General features: G+C 45.0%; 2 protein-coding genes across 10 annotated transcripts in view; one reads left to right on the top strand and one right to left on the bottom strand.

The window, feature by feature from the left end:
- Window positions 1–21623, bottom strand: part of TIMM10 (translocase of inner mitochondrial membrane 10) — a 238798-nt gene extending 217175 nt beyond the window's left edge. For 2 of the 3 annotated variants that reach the window (XM_053398356.1, XM_053398381.1), the window contains exon 1: window positions 14604–14609. The gene's annotated coding sequence lies outside the window, so the exon portion shown is untranslated. Of the gene's footprint in view, window positions 1–14603; window positions 14610–21616 lie in introns of those variants that run through there. The other variant, XM_053398372.1, reaches the window with a different exon arrangement.
- Window positions 7480–24709, top strand: part of CTNND1 (catenin delta 1) — a 56324-nt gene continuing 39094 nt past the window's right edge. For 5 of the 7 annotated variants that reach the window (XM_053398037.1, XM_053398013.1, XM_053398029.1 and 2 more), the window contains exon 1: window positions 7480–8088. The gene's annotated coding sequence lies outside the window, so the exon portion shown is untranslated. Of the gene's footprint in view, window positions 8089–8278; window positions 8412–24709 lie in introns of those variants that run through there. The other 2 variants (XM_053398020.1, XM_053398046.1) reach the window with 2 other exon arrangements.

Genomic DNA, 24709 nt, shown 5'->3' with positions numbered 1-24709 from the left:
TTCAAATTGGGAAATATAAATACAGTAAATGGACAAAAGTACAAAGATTCACAAAATGTTTAGGGGTATGTGTACCCCTGCGTCCTGTGTCCCCCCGCCCCCCGAAAAAAGCACTGCTGACTTCTATTGCCCAAATCCAGGTAAAAGGTCTAGGGTTGCCATACGTCTGGAATTTCCTGGACATAGATGGGAATCGGCCATCGGAAACAGTGTCTGGGTGGAAATTGCTGAAATGTCTGGGGAAATCTGGATGTATGGCAGCCCATGTCAGCAGTGTCATTTTGGGTGGTTTTCCTTAAAAATTGCTCAAAAGTTTCTCTCTCTCTCTCTCTCTCTCTCTCTCTGCAAAAACGCTCAACAACTTTTCTGAGTTACTAGGTGTGTGTGTGTAGATATATAATGTTATCTGCCTTTGTCATAGGCTATGTGCACTTTATTTCTCCCTGCTGCTTTTCAAATCACATTTGCACTTGGTGTACACATCAGAGAGTGGGGAGTGGGCTTTCACTTGCTGCTCATCGCCTGGTTCCTCCCACCCCCATGCTTGCAGCTTCTACCTGCAGCAAACTCCTGCTCAAGGAGACCGCCATCTGCACATGCTCGATGGTTATCTGAACCGTACGCAACTCAGGTTAACCATGTCTTGCGTTTTCAAATTGGACGGAAGTTGGTTTGAGGCAAAACACACCAAACAGCAGTATTTCCCAATGAACTACAGGATAGATATGGATTGTGGCTAATATATTGCATATTCTGCTTCAGGCAGTGGGAGCACCCTGGAACCAAAATTAACCATAATGTGTATACATCCATACCTAGAGCAGATGTCAAGGCCATTGATTTCAACGGGTCTACTCTGAGTACCACTAATGTAACCTATAATGCTTACACTTTCTGTGCTAGAAAGCTGACTGATTTGAAGTCAAGGACAATGGGGAAAATAAATTGGTGCCTATTTTTGCAATGCCTGGCAAATGCCCATAGAGCACAGTTAAAATATAAAGTGCAATATTGCCAAGACTATATGAATGTTTTATTATTTCTTGTAGGTGTCACCAAGTGAAGTTTGATATACTGTAATATATATGCCTTGAACATTTATGTTTTATGGCTGTGATTTATGGGGGTGTTTATGTCATGTGAATAGTTTTATTTAAGAAAGAACAAAAGCTGCTCATTTTGTACTCGTATTTTCTATTCGTATGCTGTTGTGGTTTCTGCCTCATATAATATGACTAGCTGAGAAACTCCAACCAAAGCTTTGAATATGTTTCTCACATTCTTGTCCTGGGATATTACATTTCTGCACAATCAGCACCAAATCCACTGCCCCCTCCCTTTTTTGGCTATTTATCAATTACTACTATTACACTGAGTAACAAGGGAAATACAGATTACTGTTAATATCACTCTTATATTGAAGAGAATAAAGCAGGCGGCATTTTTAATTTTGCACATATATTTCCCCAGCTGTTCTGAAATTACTTGCTTTAAGTGGTCTGTAAGATTGCAATGAAAGTAATATATGAATACGCTAAGTATAAAATTGATTTTTAAAAAATGCTTGCTTGTTGTGTGCAAGCAGCTGTGATAGGAACTTTGAAGAAACCTCTTTGTTGATGACTCAAAAGAAGGAACATGAAAGAAGAAGGGAAAATATTGCTAGGTACCTACCAGGCAACAGCTGCTAGGTTAGGTTTGCAAATTTCCCTGTTTACTTACTCTTACCTTATGGAGGATGCTTACAGGGGCTAGATCTGCTCTGTGTGTGTGTGTGCGCGCGCATATGCAGAGGCTCTTCCCCGACATTTAATACTTGCATAATGTGGAGTTTCAGGCAATCCTTGTGGGGCATGATTGCAATGCATCATAACTATTGTTGCGATCAGCTCCTCCACAGAACCCTTTCAGTCTCCTATAAGAAGAAGAAACTATGACCTGCATAGGAAATGCTGACCAGATTAACACAAATGGTTTATGTTGAAAAAAATAAAAAAATTGTAATACCAGGTAAATGTGCATTGCGGTTATCTTAGGGTAACTTGTGCGGTGTAACCTGTGCCTTTGGACATGTTTCGATTAGTAAGTGAATTATCCTGGAGTACACATACTTAACATTCTTTTAGGATGAAAGATGTGCTGACCTTTGAATAAAGAAGGATAATTGCCACATGCTTATTTATATTTGCCATGCAAAGTGTGTTGTGGCTATATGCAAATTGTCAATACCTGAGGAATCTGGTCAAGCAATTGTCCCTGAGGAGATGTTTCACTTGCCCTGCCAGTTAATTGAAATATTACATCAGGGGTTCTCAGACTTTCTACCCTGAGGGCCCACTTGAGATCACTTGAGATTACTGAGGCCCTTCTTCTTCTTCTTTCTCTTCTTCTTTGGCGATCACTCGTAGCAGAGTAAGATTGTCTTCTGTAAACATGGTTTTAACAATGTAAGTGACTGTGGAGGCCAATTTTGGATCCACATGTCCTTCCACAGGGGGGACATTGGTTACCAGGTGGGAGATACAAAACTGTGGTCTGGGAGCAGAGCCAATCAAAAAATGGTGGTAAGATGGAGGCAGAGGTGGTCCTATTCAGCTGGCAATTAGTAACAGCTTTTTCTATTGATATATTTGGAAATTGCTAAATTCTTTGCTATAACAGCCTCCCTGTGGCAAGGAGTTCCATAGCTTAGCTTTCCTCAAGTTAAGTATAGGCATTTTCTCTGAAGATATGATGACTTGTATGTGGGTCCTGGGCTGCCCAGACAACAAGAGCCCCCCTCTTGGACTTGCTGATTTGGTCCAAAGGAAAGTAGAGCAATACATTTTTTTTGTATGTGTTGTTTTGTTGCAACTCCTAAAGCTTTCCAATCCTTCCCTCCTCTTATCTTTCACTTTTTGTGATGTATACTGGTGTTCATATGTTTAACCCTACTTGTAAATTTATATTTATACCGCTTCTTTTTAAATACGCCTCTAGTTGTTCCCACTTAATACTATTTTTCTCTTTGTATTTCTTATTTTGGCCGTCATCATGGCCAAATCTACATACGGTACTTTATTCTATTATCACTGGTTTTTGGTAGGGATTTTCCTTCCAAATTTTAGAGTCTTGCTGCTGCTGTTGCGTAAAGGAAGAGGTTTTGTTTTTTTTTACTTTATTTGGAATTTCCTGTCCTATTATAGGTAGCAGGAATGCTTCTGGCTTCTTGGGGAAGGAAAGTAGAGCATACATTTGGCACCAACTTGGCTGCAGGGATTGCCGGAAGGAAGTGTACAAGACACCATCCAAACATCTTAGGAACTCCACTCCGGATTTGAATATGGTTTCCTCCTTAGCCTTTTCTTCTCCTGAAGATGTCCCACAAGGCAGCGGGTATGGATTTTTCTTTGGGATTTTACTCCCTATTTTAGGCAGAATTTGCTGTGTCCAAGGCTCTAAGTGGCTCTCTCAAAGTGTTTTTACCAATCTTCTGTGATTTCTTCTCCCATACAGTGGTACCTTGGGTTACAGACGCTTCAGGTTACAGACGCTTCAGGTTACAGACTCCACTATCCCATAAATAGTACCTTGGGTTAAGAACTTTGCTTCAGGATGAGAACAGAAATCGCACGGCAGCAGCGGGAGACCCCATTAGCTAAAGTGGTACCTCAGGTCAAGAACAGTTTCAGGTTAAGAACAGACCTCCGGAATGAATTAAGTTCAGGTTAAGAACAGACCTCCGGAATGAATTAAGTTCTTAACCCAAGATACCACTGTACTCAATTTATACCTTAATCCGCAGCCACCCCAAACTGTCAGTTTCTTTCAGCCCTTCCCCGTGTCCTTTCTCATTCACTTTTCTTCTTCCTGTAACAGCTTTCTTCTGCTATCTCCCTTTGCTCCTATCCCCAGATGGTTTGTTTAACTTTCCCTATCACTTTCTAATTTCCTTTTACACCTCCTCTGGCCCTTTCCCCTCAGAGAAGAGAGACCTTCCTCCCTCCTCCCCCTCAGAACTCAGACCACCTTGACTCAGCGTGCAAGGAGCTGCTGGTCCATCCGATCGGCTATGGGGCTGGGGCAGGCCAGTGAGGGGGCACTAAGCAAGCTGTGACATTGAGGCCCTCCTGAAAGTGGCCTAAGGCCCATGGTGGGTCCCACTGTGTGAGTATGTGTGCCTGATGCTATGTGTTTGTTTCTCAGAGGGAGCAAGGCACCAAACACAGCTATACCAATTGCTCACTGTGAAGTTCGAGGAAGTTTTCCAGCTTTCTGATACTGTTTTCATAGCAAGGAGGCAGTCCACTATTTGAGAAACACTGGCATTGATAAACCTGTACTTTCCACATAGTGTTGAAAAAGTAGAATCAGTTTAACACCTAACAGGTGGTATCAACTTGATTGTCCATATTTAAATGGCTTATCCAGATCTAACCCAAATGAATATAACCCAGCATGAAAGCTCCTGCTGATTTTGTTAACTCTCTGCAAAGTTTATATATTGGCCAAAACTACAAGTAACAAATCAGTGAGGGTTTTGAGTTATTATTGCAGTACGTATCTGTAGGAAACTTTGGTCAGATGATCAGATCATAATAAACAGTCTGAGCACTAATGGGTACTATGTGGGAAAGTACCATTATTTTCCATGTTATATCATCATCCACTTTCTTTTTTCTATATTAATTACTCCATAATAATGATCACTTTCTCTTGCAGTGCCATTAACCTATGTAGACTCTGGCCATATGAGCGCACAGCAATCTTCTGTGTACCTTAAATTGATATTAAAATGACAGAACAACCCCCCCTTTTTAATCACTCCTAACCATATAGATTTTTAAAGTCTCAATAAAGTGTCTAAAAGCATGTTCAAATGTAGATAATTAAGACTGCCATCCTTTCTTTTCAAACATGCTGACACCTTAGATCAATTGACTCTGAGCATGTGCAGAATTTCCCTGATTTTTTTTAAAGCACTGAATGTCAAAGTGCTGTGCACTATTCGTTTTGTGAAAGACACTCTCACTGTCTGCCCAGAGATTGTTTCAATCTAATATGGCACTCGTCACATTTTTACTCCTCTCTGGTGCAGGGCAAGGGTGTGGAATCTGTGGCATTGCAAATGTTGTTGCACTCCAGTTCCCATCAGTACCAGCTAATGGCCAGGGATGATGGCAGTTGTAGTCCCAACATCGGGCTGCATGTTCCCCATCACTGATTTAGGGGCTGACACTGAGCTTGCACTGAGTGTGTGTCATTATTACGGTATATACCGTACTTGGCAGAATACAGGGAAAGCTCAGAAAGGTATACCTTTTTGTTAGATATAAAATAAGCTTTATAACAATTCTTAGAATCAGAATTGTAGAGTTGGAAGAGACCCCAAGGGTCATCTAGTCCAACCTCCTGCAATGCAGGCATCTCAGCTAAAGCATCCATGACAGATGTCCAACCTTTGCTATAAATTGTACATGATAGATGGATCTCTGATTACAAATCCTAAACTTATCCTTAAACCACTGAAAAACAGGAATTTATCCCATATTGCCATTTATTAAGCATTTACAAATAAACAATTATTTTTGTGAATATTTTTGGTGTGCATTTTTGTTAACCACACATGTAAAAACAACATAAAGAATCCTAGTTATGTATGGCTTGGAGAAAATACATTTTTCCCTCTGCTGTGTAAAAAATTGGTAGCTTCATACATAGATGTTTGATTCTATTTCTGTATGGCACCTTAAAATCAGAAAGGAATTAATTTCACTTGTTTTCTGGAATAGTAGCTGTATTGACCTATTATAAATATATTTTCATATTATTTGAGAGTAACCTCATCAAACCCAGTATTGCTAACTTCTGAGTTGACCTGCATAAAATAAATATTCTAATCTAAGTTGGTCATGGTAGAGACTGAAACAGGGTAGCCTTTGTTCTGGACTGGATAACTGAGAACTTCATCCTGGGCCCACTGCCAGAATATGGTCTGGAGCAGGAATGAAGTCCTCAACCAATTTTTTTTTGTTAGCCCTGATGTGTATGATCGACCTATAACAGTGTAATGCTAAATATATTTATTCAGAAGTCTCATTGTGCAGCCTAATTTTCAGTCTTAACTGTAATTGTTACATTTATAATATGGCTTTGAAAAATGGCAGATGAGGTGGACCAGCAGCAAACCATCAATACTGTGAAAGAGCCTTTGGATCTCATCAGAGGTCATCTCATGTGTAAAAACGAGAAATGACTGAGAATTTCAAGGCAGTTTACATACTTATGACCAGCATATGATTTTCAGTGATGTTGAAGAGACTATGACAACATTTATAATGACATGTCTTTCTTCTGCTATTGCACCTTGCAAAATGTTCCAGTCCATCCTTACTCAGCAGCAGTAATCCCATTAATTTCAGCAGAGTATTTCCTAACAGGGGTGCAATTCTGTGAATTCCTTGCATTACTCCAAGGATTTTTATCTTGCCTTATGATTAAATTTAGTGGGATTGATTTTGGAGTTAGCCGGCACAGAACCAAGCTTCACGCATGTTTAGGATACAGCAGTACTGTATTGGAGACACAATAAAAGAGAAATCAAAGCACGCATTGTATTGTATTGTGTAAATTCCAAACACAGGCCAATAAAAGAGACAAAGAAGCTGATTTACCACAGAAAAAGGGGCGGCGGGGGGGAACGAGAGTAAATTTCTGTCAGTTGATGTCAATTAACAATGCTGCCAAGTAAGACTTGATTATCTGGCCATGTGCGTTCCAAAGGAGTCCTAATATAACCAAGGTAGGATTGGAAACTGCATTCCTTTTGTTATAGGTAGTGCCCGTCTCCTCCCTTCCGGAGATGGAGCGCTTGCATGCAAAGTGCAAGGAAAGCGCCCACAAGAACAAATAAGGCTGCAGTCCTAGGCGCACTTTACAGTACAAGGAAACAAGTCCCGTCGAACTCCAGCGGGATCGCCGCCTCAGTCGACGTTTAGCCTCACGAGAGGTGGCTGCAATTCAGTGGCGATGCTTCCTAGCGATCAATTCATCGGAATTACTTCCGAGTAAGCACGCCTAGGACCGAAGTGTAAAGGCGCTGCGAAAGCTCGCCGAAGACAGGAAACGCAAATAATTAAAAATTGACTTCGGTCCCGGGAATCTTTCTCCATTGCCACCGGCGGAAGTTTTGCATGTTGAATTGCAATGTGAGCGCATCCTTGCAATGTAAAGGGATGGAGAGCGTTCCTGTCTCTTTTAATGGAAACCTGGCTTTGTTTATTATTTTAAGCAATATTTCCTTGTTTTCCCTTCTTATGCGGTTCCCTCTTTTTTTTGTCTGTATCTCCTCTCCTCTCTTTTTTTTAAAAAAAGAAATTCTACAATGGAGTTTCCTATTGGATAGCCTCGGCTCCCTGATTGATGCCTGCCTCCCATTGGAGCCGTGCAGAAGCTGACATCACTTAGGGAAAAAGGGGCTGGGCTGGAGCGCACAGTTTGTCACCACCCAGCCTCCTTTGCCGTCGGCTGGGTGCAACTTCCATTTTAGGTGTTGGAGCTGAGCGAGGGGGGGAGGGCGAAAGAAAAAGCGAGAGAAAAGGTCCCGCAGGAAAAGGAGGAGGAGCAGGAGATCGCTGCAGCGCTCCTCGGTTTTTTTTCCGTCGCCTTTTGTGTGCGCGCGCGCTGGTGCTGGTGTTTTTATATATATAAAAAAGCTCCCTTTGAGATTTTATTCTTGGAGTCTTTAGTGCTTTTGTTAGGAAACGGCACGCTTTTTTTATTATTTCCCCCTCCCGCACGCCCTCTGCCTTGCATTTGCAGCGGGACAAAAAGGCGTCTGGTCCCGTGCAGTCTCTACACGAAGTTGTCAAGCTGAATGATCAGAGGAGGAAACTGAGGAGCACTTGGCTCGGCGGCGACTCTCACGGACGCGAGAAAAGAAAAGCCTGCCTCTTCTCTCCAGCCCCCCCTCCCCGCCACACGCCTCTTTTTTTTAAAAAAAACCAAAAACCTGTAAGAAGGGAAGAAGTAAAACTTGCTTAGTTAGCATTCGAGAGAGGGGCTGCGCGATTCCCGAAGGGGAGAGTGCGGGGGGCAAAAAAGACAAAGGTAAGGCGGTGCATTACAATAAAAGCACCTCTCCCCTCCCTCCCTTGAAGAAAAACTTTTGTGTTGTGTGGAAGGTGGTGTGCATTGGAGGGCTGCTGGCTCCCCCCCTTCTCCTTCTCCTCCCCCTCCCTTCCTTGTGGCGACTGAAGGAGAGGAATGTGAGGGGAGTTCCTGGGGAAGGAGGTTTCCCTCCCCCGGTTTCCCAAGGTGCCGCTTCGGAAGAGAGGAGTTGGGCCGCGCGCGTCGCTCTCCCTCGCGGCTCCTGTGTCAAACGCGCTCCGAAAGGCACCGGGCAGGGTGGATCCCATTTTGTTTCTCCCCAGGTGCGTTTGGGTGGGGGCCTCTTTCTCTTGTTCTCCAAAGGCTGCTTCGAAACGGACTCCCAAGTGAGCCGCTCGGAACTCGACTCTGGGTAGAAGGACGCAAAATTCCTCCTTCGTTTTTTCTTTTTTTTAAAGTAGGGGCTGCTAGCCGCCGCCTTTCAGGGAGTGGGGAGTGGGCCTTTTGCCATCGGGCATTGAGAGGTAACTGGATTTTTATCTACTGGTCTAAGCAACCTTGCCTTTGTTTTAAAGGGTTGAGATTTTTTAAAAACGCTGAAGCCTTTTCGTCGACTAGCCTTCTGGCGACTTGCGAACTTTTTTTTTTTACTACTAATTCCCTAAATCGTTAAAATATTTGGGGGCGTCTCTATAAAAGGAGGAATGCTCATGAAACCAGCTGATGCTTAGCCTTAAATTTCATTAGGATGGGTCTCCCATCAGTCAGAAGTACCAGCGGCATTCAGGATCTTGGTTAGCTGTACCCTGAAATCTTTGTAAGAAACTTAACTGCATTTGCTCCCGCATTTATCCCTTGCTCCCACATTTATCCCATCTCTGATTCTTTCATCCTTCCCCTCTCTTGTTTTTCCTACTGTCCTCTTCCATTGTTGAATTTTAGGCTGCTTTTGGGCAGAGATGTGCCTCTGTTAACTCTAGAAAAGTGCGCTGATCGGGGATGTGTGAATACCTGCCCCCCCATAGAACTTGTGGTTATATTTTGGATTTCTTATTATTCAAGACAGGAGTTGAAAGGGGGACTCCTGGGGAAAGCGTGCTCTGGATTCTGGATCTTGTGGAGGATGTGGATCCCAGACAAAGATGCTAACATCCAAAAGCAATTTTCACAGACCACCATACCCGTATTGTGCTGAGTGGATAGAATAGCAAAAGGAGGAGCAATTCACAATGCAGCTGTCGGAGAGAGTTGGTTGAGTTCCTGTACTGTCCGTTCTGTGCCATTTTGTTTCTTCTGCTGTTGCTTGTCCAGGTCCTCTGAGGTAGAGAATCCAGTGGAATTGCAGTACAGTAGTAACCTGCCTTGGCCACCAAGCCCTTAAGAAAGCTCACTCTCTGTGAGGCCCGAACACAAAGACACTTCAAAAAGGAGCAGGGAGGGGCTTTCTGTGTTTGGGTCTAACAAAACAAGACAGGGCAGCTTGTGAGTTCAGAAGTCGCCCTATAACACAATAATATATATCTAAAATGTTAGAAATCCTGGCTTTCTGCCAGTGAGAACAAATGCGTGCAGTAGAAGAAGAGATTGTCCTGTCCTCCAGTACAAAGGAAGTATGGGATTGGCAGAGTACAGGCACTCTCCCTGCCTCCCTTGAGATCTACAGAGAAATGCCTTAATATCAAAGGACTGGTAGTTATGGGGCTCTTGCCACTATCTCTCTTCCCCTTTTGCTTTGTGGTAGTACCACTTGGGCTGAATATACATTTCCTGGAGCGGTGAGCAGCCACTGATCTTTTTTATAGTCCAGGCTTTGGGAGAGAGAAGCTCGTGAACAGACTAGCGAAGGTTTCTCGTGGCAGTGGAGATGGATCCTATATAGCTTAGCCCTCATGCTTCTTGAGGTGGTTCCTTTGGGGTGGTGGGGAGGGACAATTTGGCAGGTGGTGGGGTGTCACCTAAGCTCCATCTGAATGGAGTAAATAGACTGAACCATTGAAAACTCATTGACTCCTTTTCTGCACCTGTATGGACTGAGTCCAAAAATGTTTCTGGCCAGCCTAGTGGATGACTCGGTGGGAACATGAAACCCTTTCAGAAAAGTAGCACGTAAACACATATGAGTACTCTGTAAAGCTCATGGCCGCCTTTTGAGGAAGCAAAGTTCAGCACTCTGGTACCTGAGTTGCAGACTGCTTGCTTGCACTCTGGGGTGGGGCAGTGTGCTAGGCTGAGCACATGCTGAGGGGAATTTCCCTCACCTCCATTTTAAAGAGAAGCATGACTTCTCAAAGGCCAGCAGTAAGTTGATGGTAGAAAGGCAGCTGCAGCTCCCACCTTAAGAGAAAGTCATAATAAACCTTAACTTCCTGAGCTAAGGAACTTTTTAGGACTATATTGTAGTGGACAGTGTTGCATGTGAATAAGGTAGTTCTGTGTTACTTAGCCAAAAGGGTCCCCTGGTTATAAAATCCATAAGAAGTGTCATCTGTTAGCTATATTTGTAGTCAAGAACTGCATGCTTAATCTCTGCTTGAGATACCTTGCAGGGCTGTTGTGATTATAATAACATCGAATAACCCCATATGTGCCACCTAGAGCTCCTTTCAGAAAGGGAGCGATGCAGCATGATAAACATGGTGCTGCCATAGAGGGCCACAATCTGGAGATTGTGGGGAAGCTGTGACCTTCCAAATATTGCTGGAGTACAATTTCCATCATCCCTGAGCATTTGCTGGTCTGGTGGGAGTATTGAGTCCCATCAACATTTGAAGGGTCACTGGTTCCCCATCCCTGATAAAAGGAGCATCAGGCTTGTGCATCTTAGATTTTAGCTGCACTACTGGTTTTGCACACCTTGTGTTACTCTCATCAAGCCTATAGTAATCTGGAATGGGCTGGGGACAGGCTTCTGTGCTTAGCAAGCAAGGTTGAAAATTTGAGAGAGGACAGTGATGCAAGGCAGAACAAATGTGTCTTGACAGCTCAGTGGTAAAGTGGGGGACAGGGTTGAACAGGAACAGGCAATAGCAGCGGAACTTGCCATACCACACTTGGTTCCTCTCCTCATATTGGCTCTAGATGGGGATATTCTATATTTATATCTGCATATAGTGCTCCTAACTTTCATTTTTGAGAAGTGGCAGACCTGGCTGGGATGGCTTCTGTAGTTTTTCATTTGCTTAAATCTTGAAGTGGGCTTAAGTGAGGAAGTGGCAAGCTTGGAAATCTTGCAGCTGCTGAGTTTTGGGTGTGCGGCTAGTTGCATGGTAGAAAGATCTCATCCACAATGATGTTTGTTGTTTCTGAAATGCTGGCAAAGGGCCTGGGTGGACTTCTACTTATTTTTATACTTGTCCTTGAATCTGAAATTTGCCAAGCTAATTATTTATACATGTGGAAAGCAAGTGTCCCTTTGATAAAATGACTTGCAAACTGTCTGTAAATGGAAAAGGAGAGTGTATTGAAAGTCTGCAGGTTAAAATGGCTCCCCCCCCCACATGAATTGAACAGTGTTATCTGTGCAGCTGCTGATATCAGTAGTTGGAAGGCCAGATAGGTTTAATGAGTTACTGTGATATTGTTGCCAGCAGGAGCAGTGGGTAGTAGGAGCAGGGTGGGTTGGACTGGCAAACAGGGAGAAAGGAGTGAATGGTTCATGATTCTGTAACATGAACTGTGTGAACTTGGCTGTCTTTGTTCTTGCCATAGGATTTTGCAATTGAAGCAATTGCTTCCACATAGCTCAAAACTGAGTTTGTCTTAATAGCTTGTAAGAATGTTTGGTTGGGAGATCATCCTCTGCTAGGTTCTACTTTAGGTAGAAGGGAAGGTTAAGTGGTGTAGAGTGGTGGTTTTATTCGTAAGTGTTCTGCCTGATGGAAGATGGTAGTTAATGAATGGTCTTCAGATTCAAAAGAATTTGGAAATCCTTTGCTTCTTATAAATACACCCACTGACTGCTGTTAGTCTTATCCAGATATCTGTATACTAAAACTGGAGATCTGGAGCTGAAATCCTATAATGTCATGAAGGTCATTAAGGGATGGTGACAATACCAGTGATGCTTGCACATTCCTCCATGATGAAGTAGGACTTGCTGGGGTGTTGGCTAATCAAGGGGCTTCTGAGTTGCTTTTAGAGCTATTCTGGGTTTAGTGACAGGAGGGGAGCTTGCGGAATAGATCTGGTGGTTGCCATTACCTGAGTCATCAAAGTGTGAGCCACAGCTGTCAGACTTAGGGAAGTACAAACCATGGTGGCTTTACCCTCTAGTAGTGTTTCCTATTTTGTGGGCTGTATGCAACCACAAGAACTAAGAAGAAGAAAGTGGGTAGGACATTCAGAAAGCATTGGGTTAATTACGGAACAGAGCCTGCTTGCATTTGTGCCTTGTTATCCTTAACTTCCAGTTATTTGTTCCTTGGGTGTCTTATGTCCCCCTTCTCCATCTGCTCAAAATTGTAACTTGCATGCTCCTTGAGATACACTTCTGCTGTCCCCACATCCCCGTTAGCTCTTTGGCTATGTGAGAAATGGGGATGGCCATAAAATGCATAAGAAATAGCTTTTATCAGCCAAACCTGTAGTTAAGAATTGCATACTTATCTCTTTTGTAAAAGCACACTTGAGGATTTTTGAAATTTTATTTTTACCTATTTATCCTGCTCTGCAACATATTCTGACAGGCTGGCACATGTTAGTTCCATTGCAAAATCTCTCATCTGTCATTCTCAAGTGAGACTTTAGCTCATCCATGTAGTTGACTTGGCCTTTGGACATTCTGGGTGGGGAACAGAGGACAGTGGGAGTCTTGTGGATATTGTATTCCCAGTATGGACTTGTAAGTGCTGCCTTCTGGCTTCACTTCTTATAGCTGGAACTCTGAGACAGGTCTGGGGAGACAAGACAAGTGGAATGGTGATGCTGGAAGGAACAAACTACTACTGACAGCGAGACCATTAGTTCTCCCTCTTGATTTTCCTGAAACCTAGTTTCAGGGCAAATGTAGGGAAGGTGCATGTGATGTTATGGAAACAGACTTGCTCAAACTGACTTTGTAACACCGGGATGATTCTGCTGATGGTGTATATTGCCATTAGAAGCCAATCTCCTGGCCTTTCTCTTAAGTGCAGCTTTGGCTGTTCTTGTGGCTAAGTAGAAGCAAGTCCTCGTGACACACCCTTCTGCAGTTCTTCAACTTACAGCTACTGCCAGCACCCACAATCTCCAAACACAGCCAAACACAGAGTGTGGCTTGCCAGACAGTTCTGCTGCTGCTGCATTCTCCACAAGTAAAAACAAAAGTCCTAACAACCTATAGAACATGGGGGCAGGGGCAGAGCCTGTGGCCCTTCAGATGTTGTTGGATTCCCATCAACCCCAGTCAGCACAGCCAATGGTTGGGGATGATCAGAGTTCTGCTGTGAAATATGCCATGCTACGCTTTCCGATGCTGTGTTTGATTGGCCGATGGCTAACCCTTTGTGACTGGTTGAATTCCAATGTTGTCACAGACTTTTAAGGTTTGGTTCTGACCCCATGACATACGGATTAAGAGCCGATTCATGCATAAAAATATAACGTGTGCAATACACACATCTGGAAAGTACAGAAAGGCTGAGAGGAGCACCAGGGTTGGCAGCAGCTCCCTGTCAGGTGGCAAAGCTGGGTTTGCTGGCCTATAATGGGTGAAACAGCCCAAGAACCAAGGTGGCAGAAAACATGATTGTGCCCATCTTCTTTATAGAGATTACTGTCATTTACCACAAAGAGGGCAAAAGTTGATACCATTACCTTTGGGGGGGCTGGGGGGTTTCTGTCTTTTTTTACATACAGGATTTTTACAGTGACCCGCAAGCTAAACTGAATAGGGTCTCTTGCTTCCCCACCCCCCTTCTCCTCCCCTCCCACCCTTCCAAATTCCTGCTGGGGGGGGGAACTCTTGCTTAATATACCCGGAGACCAGCTGTATTGCAACATTAGTGAGTTGCAGGCCTTGGAAATATTTTCAAATCAGCAACCCCCTACTCCTCCCATGGTTGAAACCAGCCTCCTTTAATGGAAGGGCAATTCAGCACAGTCCTGTCTGCATGTTAATCGGCACGCCCCTTTCCCTGCCCTCTAGAGTAGTACATACATTTTTTCTGAACATGTTGTTGCATGCACTGCTGCCACTGCCTTGCTTACGAATCAAGCAAGCTGGTTTTGTCTAGGTGACGGAGAAGCCTGTGCTACTTGCTTCTAGTTGGCCTGAATGTCTTGTTTGAGCCACTCCCATCCAGAAGAGTTGAAATGATTTGCTTTGATAATCCATCTGTTTTCTACCCACCTCCTTTGATTTCCCCCCTCCTATGTCTGCTTGTCCAGGGGTTCCCAAACTGGCCCGCAAGCTTCATTCAACTAGCCAGCAGCATGGTTCTGTGAAGAGCACTTAACCATTTGAATTCTATGGAATGGAACTTGTAATGCAATAAAATATAATGTAAGAGATAAAAATACAGTTTTGAAAATTGTACAGCACCACGAGCTTTACAATTCCTGCAACAGGCGTTAAATGGATAGATAGATAGATAGATAGATAGATAGATAGATAGATAGATAGAAGTGGTCTGCCAGGACCTTTAGCAATTTTTGGGTGATCTGTGGGAAAAAATGTGTGGGACCCACTGTGCTAGTTGTCATTGCCCTTTACTTGCTGGTGCCCTCCTTGAGTGGGCCTATCAGTCACTGGCACACAGGAAATGTCACATCAGATTTCTTCCACATTGAGTAATGTGTCTGGGTATGAGAGGGTGCCTGGCTAACTCACAACTGTTATCTGTAGTAGCTGTGAAAATAACACAGCTGATTTCTCATAATGTCATAAGCAGCTTCTAGGTATTATACATCTGAGTCATCTATAGGAGGGGAGTTCCGAAAATGTTCTCACTGTTAGGAACCTTTAGTGCATTGGTGTCCCAATCTAAGGAAGGCATATCGCCATATATAGTGTCTTTCACTTGCCAGGTAGTAGGATTGAGGTTTGATGTGCTCAAGTCAAAGAGTAACTTAATAGGTGTGCCTGTGGTCTAGGTGTGAGTGACAGCATTCTGGTGTTTAGCTAGTGAGGTGTGGGGAGGAGGTAAAATGAATATGTTCAAAGAGGGAACATCAGGAGGTAAATGCTCAGCTTTTTGTCCCTGGTTGGCAGGAGGAACAGAGAGTATGAGTGAATCTGGAGTTGTTAAAGGAGGCAACTGCTCCACAGCTGTATAAGAAAAGCATAGATTAGGAATCCTTTGGGGAATAAGTCTGGGTGTCAGTGCTGTGCTCCCTCAGAATTATCGTCCTGCACGCTTGCTCCTTTCAGGCAAGACAAAATTTAGTGTTCACTAGGCAAACTTGCCTTCTCTTTCCTGCAAGTTTCTAAACACAATGTCATTTCCTGTCTGACCAGGAAATCCTTGTTTGCTTCCTTCCTTTCTGCCTGAACAACAAAAGGGCTTGCTTTGAAAGCTTTTTGCATGACGTTGATGTTTCCTCCCACTTCCCCACCAACTAAATGAGTAGCTCTATGTCTCTTTAGTTTTAAGCCACCTAATTTCAACTGTAGCTAGTTTTCTATTTTGCTGGGCTTTGTGTATCTGGGTTGGGCCAAGACTAGTATGTGAAATTTGCAGTGGGATGCAGATGTAGCTGAGTGGAAAACACAGGGTGCTGTGTGTGTATATGTGGGATTCAAGGGATGCATAATCCTTTCTCCCGCTCAAAATGCTGCAACGGATATGTCTCCAAAACATCACCAGTGCTGTAATGAACACCTATTTCTGTAGTGAACTGAGGACTGAGTGACTTAATCTTCTAGGCAGGAGGATTCCTGTGAAATGTGTGTCTTGCATCGTTGACATGTCCTCTAGCTTGATCCTTCAGATTTAATAAATAGCCAGATTTTTCTGACCTGGAAAAGTGAAATTGTCCCCCCTGCCCCCACCCCACAGGAGGCCTCCCATCAAAGCCTGAGAACAGAATTAAATCAAATACTTAAAGCTTGTGAAGAGTGGCCATGCTATATAGTGAGATTACATTTTTATTCCCTAAAATTGTTCAGTGCCTGCTAGGTGGAAGGTAATGCGTCTCTTTGTCCTGTGCCCCCCACAGAGTAAAGAAAGGATTTCTGTCCTGAGAAATGGATGCTTCTATTAGGAGTTGTGTGTAGGTGTTACTGCAAAGGCCAGCCTCTTTTTTTTCCTTTGGGGGAGAGAGCGCCGTGTCTGCAAGACTTTTGTCAACAACAGCAGCAACAACAACAGAGTGGGAGGATGGCAGTAACAGGGGCAGTGCTGCAGATCATATCTACTCTAGCTAACAGTTTTGGGTGCCTGAATATGAAGTTGCCCAGAGCCCACACCCACAGCAGTTTGGCGTCATGCAACATTTGATCCTGCTCTTGTGCAGCCGTGTGGCATGTACCAAAAGAATAGACCTGCAGCACTTGTTATTCCAGATCTGTGCCCACACTCTTCCTGTTTGCTAGCCAAACTTACCAGGTTGTTTGCACGTTGTTGTACATTGCTTTGATCTTGCATACAGGTTGGAGAAAGAGGAAATGGCCTGGACCACGTGGGCTATGACACAGGGGCTTTTTTGAGTTTTGCTCTGTGGGTCACTTGGGGCCTGAGGTAGACTGAATGCTGTGTGTCTTTGATCACCCCAGGACATAATGCAGCACCGTCATGATAGGGGTATGCCCTGCTCCTGTGCCATGTAAGTGGAGAGGGGCCATAGCTCAGTGGTAGAGCACATGCTTTGCATGCAGAAAACCCCAAGTTCAACCCCTGGCACACACACCTCCAGTTTAGTTAAAAGATCAGGTAGCAGGTGATGGAAGGCATCTCTGCCTGAGATGTTAAAGAGCTGCTGTCAGCAATAGTGTACCAGTATTAGGCTTGATGGGCAAATAGTCAGACCTGGTAAAGAGCAGCTTCTTATGTTGCTCTCTCACAGTGATCCAGTCTATGAGAATAGGGACGTTACAAGGTGGGGCTTGTGAAATAAAGAAAGGAGAAGATGACTCAAGCATCCCTGTTAGGGCTGTGTATTCTGCCTAGGCATGGAGCTTGTTTTAACAATCCAAGTCCTGTGCGGAAAAGGTGAATACAATGGCTAGTGCAAAGTCTATGAGGGATCCGGAAAACCCTTCCTCCAATCACTGGAAATCCTAGTCAACAACAGTCTTGTTTTGCAAGCTTTCACAAAGCCCCCCCCCCATGCTTTCATACTTACCTCCACAACTATAAGGGTTAGAAGCTTGCTTCTGTGTTTTTTCTTTAATTGAAAGCTGAAATTTTCAAGAAGATGGATTCGGTATCTCATTGTGGCATGCACACGTTCGGTATCTCATTGTGGCACCAGGTTCTGAGACCAGGAAACTCACATTCTGCCATCAGAATTGGGTTGATGATGATCTATTTTTTCTACTTTTTTCCTTTAGAGTCCCAATCTACAAGATGGAGACTTTCAAACTGACATTTGGGAAGAAACAGCTGACAGAGCATTGAAAGGATGTGAGGGTTTTGTGTGTAGATTTGTTAAAAGCTTTTTTCAAACAGTACAGTAAAGGACTAACTCAGAACTATTGGAAGCCCACATAGCCCCCCCAACATTTCCAGATAAGATTGTTGCAGTTCTCAAGGCTTTCTGTGTAACTATTACGACTGAAGAAATTATTAGCTCTGAGGAATTCCCGAATGGAAAAGATGCAGGCTCCTGCAGAAAGGGTTTTCTCAAAAGTTAAGCTGTCCCTTAATGTATCTTACATCTTCAGATCAGTTACTAGCTTGATTTATTTTTGCAGTCAACATTCATTGTCTCCTTTCCTTCCTGAGATGTAGCTTAGCCAGCTGATGACACAGTTCCTAGTGCAACCATTTGCAGGGCACTGAAGGAGGCATTTCCTTCATGCAGTGCCTTGGTTGAGACCAAGCCTCCACAACTCCACAAGTGCCCTGCTGGGTCAGACCAAAGGCCCATCCAGTCCAACATCCTGTTCTCACAGTGGCAGGTCAGATGGAGGCCTTTGGGGAAACCTGCAGTTAGGGCCTGAGCATAACAGCATTCTTCCCCACTTGTGATTCTCTGCAAATGGTATTCAGAGGCATCCTGCCCCCGACACTGGAGGCAGTCATAGCTGCAGTTGCTAGTAGCCACTGGTCTCCACACACACAAAAAATCATCTTGGCTATTGCTGGAAATTGTGGGGCTGCATTCCTGGGCTATGAAAATGGACCTATGCCATGTATCTTGAATTTCTCTGAGGCAGCCGCAAACATTTGGGCACCTGAGACCAAACACCTTTCTTCACTTGGTTGTCGCTCTGTTCAAGCACCAGCTAGCTGGTCCTTTAAGGGCTGAATGTCAGGTTTGCTGAGAGAGCTCGTGCTTGTGCCCCATGGGTAAAAGCATGCTTGCGATGCAGAGTTTGAGGCATGGCAGCCAGCCTGCATAAGTATATGTTTGTTTTAAGCTCCCTTGTGTACATAGGCATTTGGCCTAAGAATTATCTTCTGTTGTGCTAGGTGCAGGGAGGATAGCAGTTTTGGGGTTTCAGACGCTGCTTTTGTAGCTGGAACTGGGACACCAGGGCAGGCAGCCTTTTGTTGGGGGTGCCAGGAGCACAGTCGGCAGCTGCTCCCATCTCAAACATGCAGAGTTTCCTGCAAAGTTGGTACTGGCTGCTTTGGCAGAAACTCTCCATATAGTGTTGTGATGCTCTGTGCCTTAGGCCAAACTAGCCTCTGGCTGAGGTGAAATAGGGAGGAAGAAAAGAAGCTTTTATCTCCAAAGTTAATGCAGAAAGCCTAGGTAGGTGTGCTAGCTACCTTTCCCTCCTCGGCATGAAAAGAGCATGCAAAATTTAGTCAGCTGGGCGTTGGCCATTGGACCGCTCCCTAGGGGCTGCTTCCTGCAGACAGTATCCAGGGCAGGCTATGATTCCTCCTGGCGAATGTTGCTGTCTGCAGAGGACTTTGCTCCTGTGCAGCTGATAGGCAGGGCCTTATCTCGAAGAACGCCAAGATTCTATTTGCCGTAAGGCTGTAATTGAAAACTAGCTGGCTTTTCTCCCTGAATGTTTTTTGAAGCAGAGTAGTGCTGGAATGGAACACCTGCAAATGAGTTTTTGAGGTACAAAGGGACTGTTTTGATCCCACCGAGGATCACACATGCGAGCCTCGAAGTGATTGTACAGGGAATCTTGACTGGTTTGTTGACGTGGAATGTTATCACCACGTTGCTTTGTGCTTTTATAGGTAATGCTGAGCCAGGAGTTGCCGTATGGCTGGTTGCGGCGTTCTTGTAGCAAAATGGCCAACTTGGTAATTACCAGTTCTTCTCCTCCTCCCTCTCTCCTTCCACATTCTCCCCTGCATCCTTGAAGCTTCAGCCCCTTTGAGCCAAGCGGCCACCTCTTCAGTCAAATCCTGCCTTGGCTTTGGCGGGGTGGGTGGGGGTTGGGGTGGGGAAGGAGGAGGGAGCCAGGAAGGGTTGTTTTTCCTCTAACATGATAAGGAGCACTGCTGGGTAAAGTGGGAGCTCTTGCTCCTGATTGGTGGCCAGGCTGCCCTGGAATGCTCTGGCCCGTTTCCCAGAATCCAGTACTCTGTGTTTGTTTGTTTCTGAGCCTGAGGTCTGGTGCTACTGTGACAGGAAATGGGGAAGCTGGAGGGGAGGTGGTGGTTGGGGGGGACGCGTAGAGAAGGGAGATGTCTGTGTATGTGCCTGTGAAATCCCTTTGTCCCCAGAGCTCAGCTGCAAATTCCCACAGAGGGGGAAAAGTGGCCTTTTGTGTTGCGAAAGATTTTTCAACTCCCAACTTGAAAAGCTCCTGTGCTTGGAGGCTGGGAGCGTTGAATTCTTCCTGACTGACTGCCTCATCCATAGATCTGTCCCCTCCCTCTCAGGGGGAGGAAAATAGAACTTGTATGAGATGAGATATCTTGGTTGGTGTGTTTCTTCTGTGGCTGTGTATACGTAAATTAAATTATGGGAGCTCCCAGTGCACGTTGGACACAGCCAGTGTGTACAACGCTTGGTTCTTCTGGTAGATGCATGCATCTGTCACAGATATGTATCCTACCAGTGCTGCTGATAAATACTAGTAATAATCTGATTTAAGGCAGCAGTGAAGCACTCCTAGCTCAGATATATGCAGTCATTCCTGTACCACCTTCAGGTATAGAAATGCCACTCCCCAATCAGCCACAGTTACATTGATGACTAGACTAGTGTGGTGCTTGGTTTAGGTTTTTCAAGTTAACAAGTACCCAAAGGCCCAATGAATAGTTGTACTTGCGCAAGCATCTTCTATAGTTTTAGCAGCTGTGGGGCTGTATACTTTGTGAACCGTAATTAATCCGCTGATCCTAGGTGTCTTTGAGGGAGTACATTCCCTCCTCTCCATGATGAACCATAACCCCAAATTTCCAACTTTCCTGATTTTTATTATTTATACCCTAGCCCCTGTATAATCCAAAATATAGGACAAAAGGTGAGAGCATTGTACTGTCCATTCCTTTGCAAGAAACTTGCCTGGTCCTGCCTTTGAAGTGGTGTTTTGCTAATGAATGATGTCATAGCAGTGACTGACATTTAGGAAAGCAAGACAGAAAGAAGTCTAGAATGATTCACCCATTATCTGGAGAAGGAACTTCCTGGTTCATTTCTAAGCTTCTTTCATCTTCCTTTATGGAAAAGTGATTGGCCGACAGAAAATAATTTGGAAATGCAGACTAGTATAACTTTGATAGGTCAGAAATGTGTCTGTACGAAAAGTAGCAGCAAAGACAGGAGCTGATCTTGACCATATTTAATAAACCTAAAATGATTAATGTTGGAAAACATTTTTAAAAAAATATTCTCCAAGTACAGGTAAAGTTTATCATTATTGTACCTGCACTGTGGCGGGTATGGATATGCTGCTAAAAGAATGTGGGTTATACTCACCCTGCAAAGTAGCCCAGAGTTATAGCCATTTTAGGGGGGGAGTGAGCAAGCTTGCAGCGCAGACTCCCAGTAGTCAGTCTTCTGGCATGTTGCCTCTCCTCCCACCCCAAAGGAGATGCAGTGTGTGTGTGAGTGTGTGTGTGTGCGTGCGTGCGCGCGCGCGCACACACACACACACACACACACACTATGAAGTTGTTTGTAGCACTAGTGCAATGAAAGGATGGAGCAGGTGAAGGGAGCCAGGAAAACAACTAAGGGTTTTGTCAGTGAGTAGTCTGGGAACAAAGCCAACCTGCTGAGAAAGAGGCATACACCTGGCATATGAGTTTGGTGCCTAGACCTCCCTGCATAACACTAGAACTTGTGGACATCCAATGAAGCTGAATGTTGGAAGATTCAGGACAGAAACAAAGCAAACACTTCCTCATGCAGCACATGGTTAAACTATGGAACCTGCTCCCACAGGAGGCGGTGGTGCCCATTGGCGTGGATGGCTTTAAAAGAAGATGGATGAGGCAAATCCATTGAGGATAAGACTAGCAGTGACTACCAGCCACAATGGCTGTGTTCTGCCCCCATTGTCAGAAGGACTATGCCTCTGAATACCAGTGGCAAGGGATCACAGGTGGCCAGAGTAGTGGTGTGCTCAGGTCCAGCTTGCATGCGGGCATCTGGCTGGCCACTGTTAGAACAAGATGCTGGATTAGATGGGCCATTGGGCTGGTCCAGCATGCTCCCATTGCGTGCTTCTGTTCTTATGCTGCTTTGTCACCAGAAATGGGTGGTCTCTGGTGCTATGTTTGTGTGCACTTTGCCCTTTACCCCCGGGATCAGTCCTTGTGGATCCACCCATACCACTAATGTCCTGGCTTGACTAATTAGACGGGCAGGTGTTGCTTGGCTGGCTCCAAAATGAGTGATGTTAGTGGCCTCAAGAGTTATTGTGCTGTCTTAATTGTGACCTGTCTGTAGTCTCCATGCCTCCTCATTGCAGCCTCTTAGCCAGTTATCCTGCTAGCAGCTACCCCATGACTAGTCATTCCACACTGGTGCATGTTGACAGTGGTCCTCTGTAACTTACCTGTTGAACACAGAAGGAATGTGGGTGGTACTGCTATTCTTGGCTATCTGGGACTGTGGATACAAGCTGTTCAGAAATGGGGAGCGGACACCTCACTTTTCCTACATCTTTCTAGTTCATAGATTCATGGCGTTTACCAGTGAGGCAACCCTCAAGCAGGGACACACAAAACCCTCCTTTGACTGCCCAGAAGGACAGCTGCCCTGTAGTCAGATTGCTGGCATACCACTGGAACAATCCCTTCCCTCTGTTCTGCTGCCGACTCGGCACCATTTCCTTTCCTGTTGTGTGTATGCTCCATACTCCCTCCCCTCCTCCCTCCACCTCAGAACTGCTGCTCCCTTCCTGTCAGATGTGGGGTGTAACCTTGGTCTGAGCAGGCCGGGGCTCATGTTTCTTGGTGTGTACTTCGCTGTTGCTTCATGGAGTTGGACTCTTCTTCTCCTCCAGCCCATCCCAAAAACTGTGTTGTAGCTGGTTTTGTACGTTTTCCCCAAGTTAGCTTGAACTTCCAGAAAAGGGAGAGGGGCCAGCTCCTGTTACAGACATGGATCCGCACTGAAACCACAAGGGGGTTGTCGGTTTGAGCCCCACGTTGGGTAAAATATACCTACACTGCAGGGGGTTGGTTGGACTAGATGACTCCTGTGGTCCCAACTCTATGATTCTATAGGTCTTAGAGTTTTGATCTCTCATTTGATCTCTATTTATGCCCCACACTCAACTAAATCCTAAAGCTAGTTCCCCTCCCCCTTTGTTTAACTGCTGCTTTCCCATGCATAAAATGTATTTATCCTCATTACGGAATTGTGTTTCGAACTGTCCTTGAGGCATGTCGGAGCCTTGAGTAGATGGATTTACTCCCTTCCCTCCCGCTTGATCTCATGTCTTCCGCTCATTCTCTTGAGGGGCCTCCAAAGTCAGCCCTTCCTCTCCACACCCTTATCACTGCTTTCCTATCTGCCTCTCCTGGAGCTGCTCGGCTTTCCCCTTATATGGCCAGGTGAGGCAATGGTGAGTATAAGCCTGGGACACTAGAGTCCTGATTAGTTAGGCATGTAATCTACATCCCTGGAGGGGTTGCAGGGGGCGGCTGTGTGTAGGGATAGGGAGCCAGGTGAGTCTCTTGAAGTGAGATCAAATCAACTAGTTAAACCAGTCTTGTGTGTGTGACACATGTTGGGGGAGAAGCTCTGCCTTTCTGCCCTGGGCCAGTTCTAATTGGTGAGGGACGCGCCCTAAGTGCAGCCAGCCCAAGCTTTGTTGCAGAAGTCTAGCTAGCGGAGGGGAGGGGGGTGGAAGGAACTCAGGCCGCCTTTGGAAAGGGACTATGCCTGCCTGTAAGGGTGTATGGTGTCCTTTGCATTCTTCATGAACAAGGAACTTGCTTGCGCAGGGAGTGGCAACTGTTCAAAGTCCATGCTGAGTAATGAACAAAGCTATCGCATGGGGCTTTTGCTCTATGCTTGGCAAAGGCAGATGCCTTTCCAGTAAAAGCAAAACATTCTCGGCGTAGGAGCAGGGAGAGCAAATCCCAGAATGAGAAACAGGTGAACGAAACACAGACCTGGAGCTTTTGCCCTCTGTTTTGAAATCCTCCAGTTTGCAAAAAAAATGTCAAGGCGGTCACTAAAACCCCAGTCTTGTTACAGTTTTCCCCTGGCCTCTCTTTTTGAATGCTGTATTACAAGCAAAGTGTGTGAGTGTTTCGCTTCCTTCCTGGCCACTGGACTACTTGCCAAGTGGAACAGATGCTGCTGTTAACTTAAATGCTATCAGGATCCAAAGGTACGCTACTGTAAAACTCTCACCCACCAAGGAAAAGCTGTCTGGGGCATATAAATTCAAGTGTATGGAACCTATGCACAACCAGTACCTTTTCCTTCTGCTAATTTAGGGAAGGGGGCATCCTGACCCCTTGACCATTGGGTGTCATTCTCAACCCACACCTGCACAAGTTAGAGTTTACCAAGCTTCCTGATTCCCACCCCACATTGATGTCCATCCTTCTCTCTCTTAAGGGTTATAACTATGGCTGCTGATTAAATTCGTGGTTAAAAGATTCACCCAGCCCCACCTGTATCCAAGGTATAGGCAAATGCCAGCAAGTCCATGGCGGGCCTTCTCCTGATCACGTGCAGAATCTCTGTTGTCCTGCTAGAGCAATTTTCTAGCCTTGTGACTTTGGATAGAGTCATGTTTCTAACTCTGGCAGAAATGTGAGAGGGGGCTGAGGACGTCCAGCATCTGGCAGCATCTAGTCCTGTGACTGTAATTCATTTTAACCGTTTTAACTTTAGATTGTGGAAACCCCTCCCTGGGACCTGGCGTGGTGGTGGTAGTAGTGATATTAAAAATACTGATAGGCAGAGCTAACGTACTTGCTGACACCTCTGCCCTGTGCCTCTGGCAGTGTGCAGTGACAAGGTGCTGTGAGGTGAAAGGTCATGGATGCATGGAGAATTGACCACATGGGTTAGAGGGAGCTCAGCAGTGCAGGAAGGAGCTAAGATGCTAACTAGAAGTTGACCTTCAAGCTAGGAAAAGCTTTAACAAAGA

Source organism: Podarcis raffonei, chromosome 1, assembly GCF_027172205.1.
Source record: "Podarcis raffonei isolate rPodRaf1 chromosome 1, rPodRaf1.pri, whole genome shotgun sequence".
Classification (NCBI taxonomy): domain Eukaryota; kingdom Metazoa; phylum Chordata; class Lepidosauria; order Squamata; family Lacertidae; genus Podarcis; species Podarcis raffonei.
This window is presented reverse-complemented; position numbering and strand designations above follow the sequence as displayed.